This window comes from Acomys russatus, chromosome 14 (genome assembly GCF_903995435.1).
Source record: "Acomys russatus chromosome 14, mAcoRus1.1, whole genome shotgun sequence".
Lineage (NCBI taxonomy): Eukaryota > Metazoa > Chordata > Mammalia > Rodentia > Muridae > Acomys > Acomys russatus.
The window spans coordinates 31,713,526-31,725,645 of record NC_067150.1 but is presented as its reverse complement, the minus strand read 5'-3'; the positions used below and the strand labels follow the sequence as shown (position 1 = coordinate 31,725,645).

General features: G+C 37.4%; 1 pseudogene; it reads left to right on the top strand.

Annotated features, from left to right (window-relative positions):
• Positions 1-9,664: 9,664 nt before the first annotated feature.
• LOC127197874 (olfactory receptor 10G9-like) lies at positions 9,665-10,594 on the top strand (annotated as a pseudogene).
• Positions 10,595-12,120: the final 1,526 nt, after the last annotated feature.

Here is a 12,120-nt window from a genome sequence, read left to right as displayed (position 1 = left end):
CCCCATCTCTTTCACATCACACGATTGTTCCTTATTATTTTTCCCTTTTCACTCCACTCCAGCTGAGATGCTCCTTGCTTGCAGAGAACATCTAAGTACTAAAGCTAATGAACTAATCTCCCTAGCTACAGTTTTGCTTTCCAAAGTTTCCACTATATTTATCCATGGTCTGAAAATGTTACTACCTTACTTTTTTAAGAGAGTGCGAACACAGAACTTTTACTTGAGTATATTATTAATTGTGTTAACTTTTGTTGCAGATCTTACCCTTTCAACCTTCCATACTGGCACAGCCAATGCTCTTCTCAGTGACAAGTTTGCACAATGCATTATCAGTATCTAGCATTTGGATCTGTGTATTGCTCAGGAAGGCTCATGACTGAGGACGTCAGGGCCCACATAACCATGCCATCATTGTTTTGCATACCTTGCATGTTCTGAATTAGGCTTAAGGTTAACTCTGAAGATAATCTGGATCAGAAAAACTCCAAGACAAGATTGACCTTTGGTAAATAGTGCTCAAAGACTCTCCATTCATGGTTAATGCTTTAGGGCTCAGCTGCCTCTTCTGTTCCCCAAACCTGTAACAATGAATAAAGTCGCAGAAGGATACCTATTACTGTACCTCTCCCTCTCTTTTGGATTCTGCTGATGAGCTCTACTTAGATGAGATTCTGCAGCCCGGCCATCACCAGGTGTTTCCTCTGGCTTCTTGCATGTTGCTGCTCCTCAAGGAGGCCCATGTCTGCAGTTTTATGGATTGTGCTGCTTGCTTGTGAAACTAGGCTCTTCCTGCCTTTATAGCCTTTGTGATGCTACAGGCAGTGGGGTCCCTTGTTTTTGGCCTCTGGGGTCTTTCTTTCTGCTTAGCAGGCTCTTATTTCCTACAGTCTCAGTGGGGGTATGAGTTAAAGGGGTGTTGAGATCATTGATGCCTTTTTCCATCGGGGGCAATTACCTTACTGAGTGTAAGCTAATTTCGTTGGGCTTTGTGATCAAGAGACCCTTTGGAATTTTGCTTAACTAGCAGCAGTGTCCCTGTAGCACAGGATCTTAATAATAAGAAGCAATTGTTAATACATTGAGAGTCCCCTTCCTCTTCTCTGGGTTTTAGTTTTCTCACCTTGAAACTTATCCCAAGAAGATCTGGGTGGAATTTGAAAGAAGTTTGAACCTAAAGGTAATAAATGAATGCCATGTATTAATTACCTCAAATGTACCATTCAAATTTAACTTGAAGTAAATTACTAGGTCCTTGTATTAGAGTATGTCATATATATGGCGCAGTCTGGTCTTCCAGAATGGCAACAGCTGGATTGTGAGGACTTTTGGAGAAGTGACTCAAAATATACACAGTGTTACACCTGAAGAAGTGGAATTATAGAAAGTAAGGGTGTCTACAAAAGTTAATGCCATACAATTGAATGAGTTAGTTCTATGTAAGTCTATGTAAACAAATGACATGAACTCAATCAGCCCCAGGCATAAAGAAGCTTGTAGTTCTGACTCAGGGTTGGCAAACTATAGACAGCAAACACTTACTTGCTAAAACATATCTTGTCTAGTGTTTAACCATTGTATTACTTCATATTGTAAAGAACATATTTGTGAAATAACACATCACATTTGGCCTATTTTGAATAAACTACTCTGCAATTAAGGAGTCACACCAAGTACTTTGGTTTGTGTTCATCTGTTTATTTACCTATTGCATGGATATTATTTCCCAATGGTGAGAAGTGTAAATCAGACTTATCTTTGATAATAGATCATTCCACACAAAGAAAGTAAGGTAGGATTTACTCAGGACTCCCACTACATCATCCTTTTATTACAGGAAGCACTCCTAGCTTAATATTTCTGAAAAGAGTATCCATTTAAAAAGAATAATGTGAAGAAAGAGAACACTTGATTATACAGAGGCCTTGGCTCCAAATTCTAGTGTGGATCCCTGGCCTTTAGAAGTTAGGGCAGATGCTTTATCTCTTTGGGAACCAAAATGATTGTTGTTAGTTTATTAAGTCTATACCTCCTATATTTTTTATTTTCTATGTTGTTGATGAGTGTAGTGGATATAAACATGTTTTTGTTTTGATCCCAAATGTGAGATGTGAAACAGACTTGTGAGAGGAAAGTGATGTTTGTCCACTAGAAAGGGAATTATCGCATGTAGGCAAATGTTCTCTTGCAGTTGTAAAACATCCTGTGTGGTCTATGGGAGAGTATAAATAGCCCAAATAACTTAGATCAGTCACTTTTGTGTCACGTTGCATCACTTGGCTGTTCATTGCTCTGCTTTGAAACACTCTTAGAGAGAAACATTCTAGAGAATGCCTCAAGGTTCTGGCTGCTGCGGTTGCAGTCTCTTTTGGTGAGTTTCTTGTTTTCTGTTTAACAGGTCTTCTGAAATCCTGATGATGACAAATGGAATTGCCCCAAGGAACTGAGTATAAAAAAAGGTCTACTTCTGTCCCTATTAACCTTCTTTCTCTCCTCTCTAGGGTAGGTGGGGTGGATGATAGATAGACACATTAAAGAACCACAAATAAAGTGGGTTTTAAAAAGATCAAAGCCTACAGATGGGTATATGGAAGGAAGGTGGGAAATTTCTTCCAAAGAGAACTTATCTTATCTTCTTCCATTTTGAAATAGAAGAAGAGTGGGGTTACAGAAAATTTGTTTTAAGAAGGTATGAAGAAGAGAAAGAGAGCATGAAGAAAGGACAATAACACGTGGGACTTTCAAGGTAGGGAAGAATCTCTGCACTGGAAGTAGAGTGGTCTAGTTAAATGAATAGGATTGCAGGCTGGTTGGATAGCTCAGTGTGAAAAGGTGCTTTGTGCCCAAGCCTGAGGACCTGAGTTTGATTTCTCAGAACCCATTTACAGGTGACTGGAGAGAAACAATTTTACACAGTTGAACCAAAGCAGACATGTTCTTAACCCTGGCACCATACATACAGGCACACTAATAATTATTATAAATATAAAAAAGACAAAAAAAGAATGAATGGTTTTTTTTCTGAGAGAAACAAAAGATTGTGGAAAAAAAATCACTTTTTGGGGGGGTTATTTATTCATGTTGTTTGCATTTGTGTATATTAAACTTTTTTTTTTTGCAAGTAAGACTACTTTCTGTAACGAATTTGGCTATACAGACACTGAAGTGTTGTATTATATTCTCTTAGTCGGAAACATCAGGGCATACGTTTACTCACTAAGTGTCTACGCTGATACATGGTTTATATTTGTATAAGTGGAAAACCACATCATGATGACTAAATGAATAAAAGTATTATGTCACCATGAGATATTAAACAGCAGTAGAGAAAACTAAAGTGTAATCACATTGCTTAACTTTAGTTTGTAAAGAAGGCAAGAGCACACGTGTGGTTAATTTTTACTATTTTTGAAATCAAATAAGACAATTCAGATGTTATATGAATAAAGAAGAAAGGACACAAGAATATAAATCAGATTATTATTATAAAATTAAGCGATGGTCATGATTAAGAAACAAAACAAAACAAACAGCCACATCTTACCTAAAAATAAAAGCAACACTGCAGCAGACATGACATACTTCAATATTTTATAAGTGTGCTTTGTATCTGTTTGTCTCTCTCATGAATGTACATGTGGTATATGTGGTGTGTGTGTGTGTGTGTGTGTGTGTGTGTGTGTGTGCGCGTGTGCATGCGCGCGAGCTCTATTGTGGAGGCTATCAGTTGGTATATGGCGACTTCCAATATTGTTTCCCACTCAGGCTTTCATGTTTATGCAGCAAGCACTTTACCCAAGTGCTTTCGAGGGTGTTAAAAGATGTCTCAACAGCCTCCCTGCTAGAAATTTTGTACTGTACCAACTAATAATGAATACAAACAGGTTTCTGATGATGTTTGGCTTTTGTCCTGCTGTGAATTATTGATATACATCCTTTGCCTAATCTTTCATTTTAAGTACAGTTTTTATTGATGTGTGGACATAGCTTAGTTTGGATCTCAACTAATTGTCAGATATGGGGACTGTGAATATTATTTCTCACTCCAAAGCTTATATTTTTCCGTTTAAATGTTGTTATGTAATGAACCATAATGATGAACAAGAGGAATAGATACCTATGAAAGAAAAAGGATGCCATGCATAAAATCACATAATACTTTGCTGGTTCTATTGCCATAGTGTTAGTTAGCTTTACTTATACTAACTCCTGGTCATCATCAACATTATCATAATTTTAGGTAAGATGAGTTTCCTGTGGGATGTTTATGCACTGTTTTTTTTTTTTTTTTTTTTTTGGCTTGGCTTGGCTTCATTTTTTATTTGGAAAAGGAGACTGTTAACAACAAAGCTGGAAGCTGCTTTACACCCACCATGCCACTACAATAAACATGTTGCTATAGCAACATGTGAAGGGAGTGGAGATGTCCAGCTCTGCGAACAAAACTCTAGTTAGCAAACTAGGGGTATAAATTAAAGCAACCATTTGCAGTTCTTAGAACCCCAAAATTCTACTCCAAGGAATGAGTGAGTGTGTGTGCCTGTGTATATGTGTGCACGTGTACGTATGCGTGGTGGTGATCAGATACACATATACAAATTCGAATATGTATCAAAAGAAAGGTGTATCATGTGTAATTGTTTGACAAATACAGTTTCATAATAGCATCTATATCTATATCAGCATCTGGAAACAGATTGTTGTAGTTTATTGCAACATGATTTTGAGTAGTGGAAAAATGGATACTAAAACGGCTGGAGTTGATTGAAAATCAGTGAATGAATGAGCAGTGAATCACTCAGCAGTTTGTTGCAGCATACTCATGTGTGCTTTGCAAGTATACTTTTCATGTGTTGCATTCATCTGTATTTGTGTAGGTTCAACATAAAATATAATGCATCTGTTAAACATATAGAGCAATGACTCTGGGCTCAGTTTTGTATCACTTAGGTCATTTGGTAACATGTGGATATGTCAGATTTCATGGGTATAATCTTTTACAGTGCATGAACATCCCACAGGAAACTCGTCTTACCTAAAATTCTGATAATTCTGATGCTGACCCGGAGTTAGTATAAGTAAAGCTAACTAACACTATGGCAATAGAACCAGCAAAGTACTTTTGAGATCAGTGTAAAAGTTGCTGATGAAATAAATAGTAGTAGGTTGTGGTGCATTCATTTTAACATTTTAAAGACCCAAGTTCTACTAAAGTATTTGCAAGATTTGAAGTATTACTAAAACTTTTCATTGTGTTTTTCTGTACACATGGCAATGTAGATCTTAAAGCAAATACTGCATTAAAATAGAACAGATGACATGAATGATCAAGATAGTCTTAGAGAAAATAAAAGCAAGAAAAAGGAAAGTCCTAAACCTATATATTGAAACCCACTAAGGAGCTAGGCATTTATGTGAGGATGGACAAATAGCAACACAGAGCACAGTGAGGGGCAATTACAGATGATGCCACACACATCAAATTGATGCTCAGTGTGGTAGAGGAACACAATTTTTTTTCAAAATAATTATTTTGAATTATCTGGAACTTCAAGTGAGAAAAGTCTTGACCCTGGTTATCAAAGTATGCATCAGAAAATCAGTCACATGTAGACTATAGAATTAGCTGCAGCAGCCTTTATGATACTTTGGTAAAGATAGTTAAGGTAACAGAAAGAAAATACTAAACATACAAATCATATACTGTATTTAGCTATTTTTCTGTGAAAGAAAGCTTGGTCAGTTCACTCTTAATCATAATATAGCACATGAAACACACCAAGTGATTTACAGAAAGGAAACCATAGTTGGAAACCTAATGTTTCAAAAGAGCACATCAGCTAATGAGGTAATCCCAACTTTAATCCCAGGAAATAAAACCATCCTTATATAAAATCTAAAGCAAAATTAAGCCCAGGCAAGTAAATAAGAATAATTATTTAAATCACTAAACATTATGTAAAAGGAAACTGATAAACATTTTGCATGGGCAAACTTTTGTAAAACAACATACCGACTTTAAAACTATATTTAAATCTTTGAATAAATTTCTTGGAATAGTAAAAAAAAAATACATGAAAGCAATAATACCTGAATGATGGCAATATTAGTGTTTTCCATTTGTAAAAAATGCTCATATAAACCAATAAGAAAAACACTAGTATCCCAAAGAAAGAAATAAAGGAAATTTCTGATGAGAAAATTTACACAGAAGCTAACATAAGTGATTTTTAAGTTTGTAAAGACAATGATACAGAATAAATAACATATAGTTATGGCATAGAATTGGAAGGCATTACAATAACTAGACATTTTTTTTAGGAAAAGTGAACCTGAAATCCGAAGTAATAACAAGAACATCTGGAAAATTCGAGTGTGTTTTTTGTGTATAAGGAAGATGAAAGAGACAACGATACTGAACTGGGGTGTGCAGACGACCATGGCCATGCAGACTCTGAACATTATTCAAAGGAGAGCAAGTAATATTTTACCAAGGGAAGAGAGAAGAGGATAACAGCCCGGCTTTCCCCTTCTTAGATATAAGTATTCATGCCAGGATACATGGGGTATCCCAGGAGGATTCAAGTGAGAAATGCATAGGGAGATGTGCCTACTTATTTATAATCTTCCTTGATGACTTGCTGTTTTTGTACTCATTGAGGGAATGTGGAAACCCAATTTCTTTCTCTGAGACAGGGGGCCATGTCAACCAATTTAAACAACTGTTCATTTAGTCATGTTGATTTCCAGTCTCTACACTTTACCGAGTTAGCTGCTGATAAGAAATGGACCAAGTTTTTGTTAATTTGGTATATTGGTCTGCGAGTGATAGCTTACAGACTAGTACCTACCTACAGCACATAGGAGGTGAAACATTTGGAGAAAAAATTCTGATGAATTTTCTCCTGAAAGAAATCATATCTTGTAAGGTGAGTTTTAGATTAGTTTATTAATTTTTTCTCCTGCTTTCCTTTTTAAAAAATTTAATTTTCTATACAGCAACATTATTTGAACATCATCTAATTGTAGTTAGCTAGCATTCCTATGAGATGATTTACCTGTAGGCGGGTAGATAAGATATACAAACAGGTAGGTAAGGAGATGGATATGTATAAACAGGGTGGTTCCAAATAGTGGTGATGTTATTAAACCATTAAAGCAACTCAAATATTGACCTTTTTGATGGGAATTCCAGCCATGAATATAACCTAATAAATTAATTTTTCATCACACCTAACATAAATTTCACTTTGTGATTTCATTCTATTAATATGGTAGAGATTTTACACTTATGTTTCCTCCCTTTAATGAGTCCTGAATTAAAACTGATGATTATAGTAATCCTATCTCTACTAGCTCGTATTTGAAAAAAAAAATGAAGCTTTAATTTTCCTGAAACCACATTACCTGAGATTAAAGTTTTATTTAATGTGAAGTCTCTTTGTAGCAAACGCCAATTTCTCTTGAGTGGTGGGCATCTCCTTCTGATCTTTATCCACAGAACAGCTAACTATCATTATTTCAATATCAATGACTAAGTATCAAGACCCACGGAAATATTTTTATTAAGTAAAAGAATTATACCTCATTTCAAGTTTTGAGTTCTTTTTTTTTCTTGATTTCCCTTAATTGCCTTGGTTTCATTTTCCTGTGTCAGGTCGCAGGTGTTGAAGAAGCCACATAGATGACAAAAATGCTTCTCAGGAGAGCATCTTCTGTGTTCATGAAAAACAGGAAGTGAAGTAGGATACAATGTGATCTTAATGAAACTGAAGATGTTAAAAAATATGCAGAAAACTAGGTTAGAAGGGTGAATTACAGGAAATGCCAGGTTTCTAATAGATCCTATCAGGAAGAGCACACAGGAAGTCAATGCTCTTAGACTCTCATAGAAGATCACCACGTGGAGGAAGAGCAGGATGACAGTCATGCATTTCTAGTAAGTGAGAAATGATGTAGAGAGTCTCACTGAGGAGGCCAAATGATATCAATGCTAACTCTGAGAGACCATAGAGAAGCCTTGTGATATTCAGGGGGTGATGTGAACACCAGTAGCAGTATTGAGGATGAAAAGCTACTTTTGAAATGGAGAATTGTCCATTAACACAAAGGTAGTATAGTTATTCTTTCTGTAAGTTCAAAAAGTCAATTCTGTTATGCTTCTACAGGGTATAACGTGTAATTGAATATCAGTTACTAAAGCAGTTATCGCATGTCAAAGTGTTTTAATAAGCTGAACATTCCTGGCATCTTTTACTGCCCATGACCTCTCAGGGAGGTGACATTAGTAATGCCAGACAACAGGTGAGGGTAACAGAGAGCATGATGTAGGATTGTCATGAAGTTCAGAAATAGTCATGACAGTAACTAACTTCTTGCCTCTGTAAGTTTTTACATCAACTTTGGAGAGAAGATAAAGAATGAGAGGTAGAATTCTCAGAAAGCTGCCAAGCAGCACACAGTCCTTGCATAACCACCTCTTTCTCCAGTATGGCTAAGCATTGTGAACATGATAGGGTCCCATTGCATTGACTATTACTGTTTCATCTAACCTAACACTTTGTCACAGTAGTGGGAAAGTGGTTGTTCTTCTAGCTTTCAGAGTATAACTGCACATTGTAAGAATCCAGGTGGCTCTGACTTCATAGGGCCCAGGTTTCCCTGAAGAATCCTCGAGTAAAGTCCTCTACCACTAACCACCAAGAACAAGGAACCCCACTCTGGAAAGTGCAGGGAATGAAGTTGTATTACCAGTCTCTTCAGGGATGGAAGAAGCTCTAGGGCCAGAGATGAAATTGATTGCCCAGATGATTCTTTGGTTAAACTTTGGTGATATCTGACTCATAAGAAAGGATGTGGATATTATATTTGCATTTGTGGTTGGGTTATGTAAGTGTCCATCAAAAGCCTCACCCTTGGGGAGACTTAGTGACACTCAGAGGAAGAGAAGCAGGCTACCAGGATAGGCTGTGATCTTATAGTGAGGGAAGAAGTCCCTTTCTGTCACACAGCTGGGGGAGGGGAATAGGATGAAAGAGGAAGGAAGGGGAAATGGGAAGATACAAGTGAGAGGATAACAAATGAGACATAATCTGAATAAGTTACTTAAAAATGCCTCACGCTTGTCAAGGACACTGAAACTCCTGAGGCATTGGCTCTAGCTAAGAAGCCTTCTCATCACAGAGAAAACACCCTTACAGGAGGATTTTTGGATCTCTACCCTCTTCCTCACCTTATTTCTTTTATGTACTGGTCATAAGATGAAGAGTTTAGTCATGTAACTAATATGATATGGTGCCTTGATGAGACACAAAAGAAATGAGGCCTGCCAATCAAATACAATAACCTTTTCTCGTAAATTGCTTCAGGTACTTGTTATAGTCACGGAAAACTAAAATATACACCTATACAAAGGTAATAAAACATCATTCTCTTCTCTGTCTTTTTTTGTGTATGCATATTTCTACATTTCCTTCTACATCCTCTTGTTTGAGAGATGAGACAAACAGAGGTCATTTCCTTGTCCTTACCACAGAAGCTTTGAAATATACAAAACCGAATGAACACTAGAATTATCCATCATGGCTGATACAGTGACCACATAGAGAAGTAATTCTCTGCTCTCAGTTACATGCAAAATGAAATAAATAAAAGATGAGAAGAAATGTCAAATGGAAGTTTAGTGACCAAGTTCTTCCTCTTAGGTCTTCTCTACCCATTAGCCTTGGATACCATGCTCTTTGGACTCTTCCTTGTGATTTGTAGCCTTACTGTGTTGGGAAACCTTCTCATCCTGTTGGAGAAGGGTGAATTCCCACCACCACACACCCATGTACTACTTCCTCTCCAATCTCTTGTTTATTGACATATGATTCTACACAGTCACAGTGCCCAATGCTGATGATTTGGATGTCCACAGAAGGTGGGGATATTTCCTTCCAAAGCTGCATGGCACAGTTCTACTCTTTCCACTTCCTGGGTGTTTACCATTTTTTACACAGTCATGTCCTATGATCGCTACCTGGCCGTCAGTTATCCACTCAGGTACAGCAGTATAATGAATGGGGCTGTTGGTACCTGGCTTACTGGTTCTGTGAGTTCTACTGTCCATACCACACTGACCTTCCATTCGCCCTACTGTGGACCCAACCTGATCCAGCATTATTTCTGTGACACTCCTCCCATCCTCAAGCTTGCCTGTGCAGACACCTCTGTCAATGAGATGGTTATCTTTGTGAATATTAGGGTAGCGGCTTCAGGCTGCTTTCTTCTGATTTCCCTGTCCTATGTGTCCATTGTCTGCTCCATCTGGAGAACCCACAGTTCAGAGGGCTGACACAGGGCTTTTCAGACCTGTGCCTCACACTGCATCATGGTCCTCTGTTTCTTTGTGCCATGCATTTTCATCTACCTGAGACCAGGCCCCAGGGATGCTGTGGATGGCATGGTGACTGTTTTCTACACTTTGGTGACTCCTCTACTTAACCCCGTTGTGTATACCCTGCGGAACAAGGAGGTGAAGAAAGCACTGTTGAAGCTCAAAGACAAAGTAACATTTTCTCAAAGGCAGCAACACTGCAAAGGAGGCATTTAATTTCTAAAAACGTCAATGATATAACTTGGTAATACATCATTGCTTAAAATAAAGCAGGATTATATATTTTATGTTTTTAATCATCTAAGAAGTAACAATTATATTCATGATGCATGGTAAATGTGCTTCTTATAAAAAAATAGCATTGAGGACAAGGTCCAGTGGGAAGGCCGATCATTTTTTTGTTTTTGTTTGTGGCTGAGCTCATACCTTGCTATTTAAAGTGTTTATTTGTCATGCAAATGAGTTTTTGAATATGTAATAATTGTGCTACTGTTCAGAAGCAGCAGCAGTTATCAGTGGTAGTGTTAACCTGTGGCTGTGGCTTTTCAGATGTATATATTATGTTTTTCCTGATTCTGTTTGTTTTTATAGTAAAGCTAATGTATTAAAACAAGCTAATAATATCTAATATGCAGTGTGTATGTGCAATTATTATGTCAGTATACAAATTTTATATTTCTAGAAATGCTAATGTTATAGTAGGCAAAGTAGGAAGTTATTTAAATGTGTAACAATAGACAAAAATAATATTTTTGTGTATACATATAATGTATGTTTTGAAGCAGTACTTTAATGATGGTCTAGAGATCTTTGTAGATGCAGTATGGAATTGTTATTTTGACTATGTATATCAAGAATTAGTATAATAAGACCCTAAGTATTTAGATTGGAGGGTGGTCATTGTTTAATAGTACTTACTGTTTTTGCAGAGAACCCATAGTAGTTTACAATTGTCTATGACTTCAGTTTCAGGAGCTCTGACACCCTATTCTGGCCTCCACAAGCACTAGGAATGTATATGATACACATACATATATGAAGACAAAAGAGTCCTATACATAAAACCTGAAAATAAAATAAATTTAAAATCCTTAAAAAGGCAAGTGTCTGTTGTATATGTAGATAAACTCCTACCAACTAAGGATAGTTTTGCCTCACTAGGATGATTTGGCATTCTGTGGAGAGCTTGTTGATTGTCATGGTGTCAGGCCCCCAGTGACTGTGTACCAAGAATTCAGATAACCATTCTACAATCCAAGGGGTATCCAAGGGGTATCCCCCCAAAACAGTACTTATAGTGCTCACACATTCAATAATGTTCATTGTAAGAATTATGCCAGGTTCTTTTTTTTTTTTTTTATTAATTTATTCTTGTTACATCTCAATGTTTATCCCATCCCTTGTATCCTCCCATTCCTCCCCCCCCCCATTTTCCCATTATTCCCCTCCCCTATGACTGTTCCTGAGGGGGACTTCCTCCCCCTGTATATGCTCATAGGGTATCAAGTCTCTTCTTGGCTACTTGCTGTCCTTCCTCTGAGTGCCACCAGGTCTCCCCCTCCAGGGGACATGGTCAAATGTGAGGCACCAGAGTACGTGAGAAAGTCGTATCACACTCTCCACTCAACTGTGAAGAATATTCTGATCATTGGCTAGATCTGGGAAGGGGTTTAAAGTTTACTTCCTGTATTGTCCTTGGCTGGTGCCTTAGTTTGAGCGGGACCCCTGGGCCCAAATCTGCC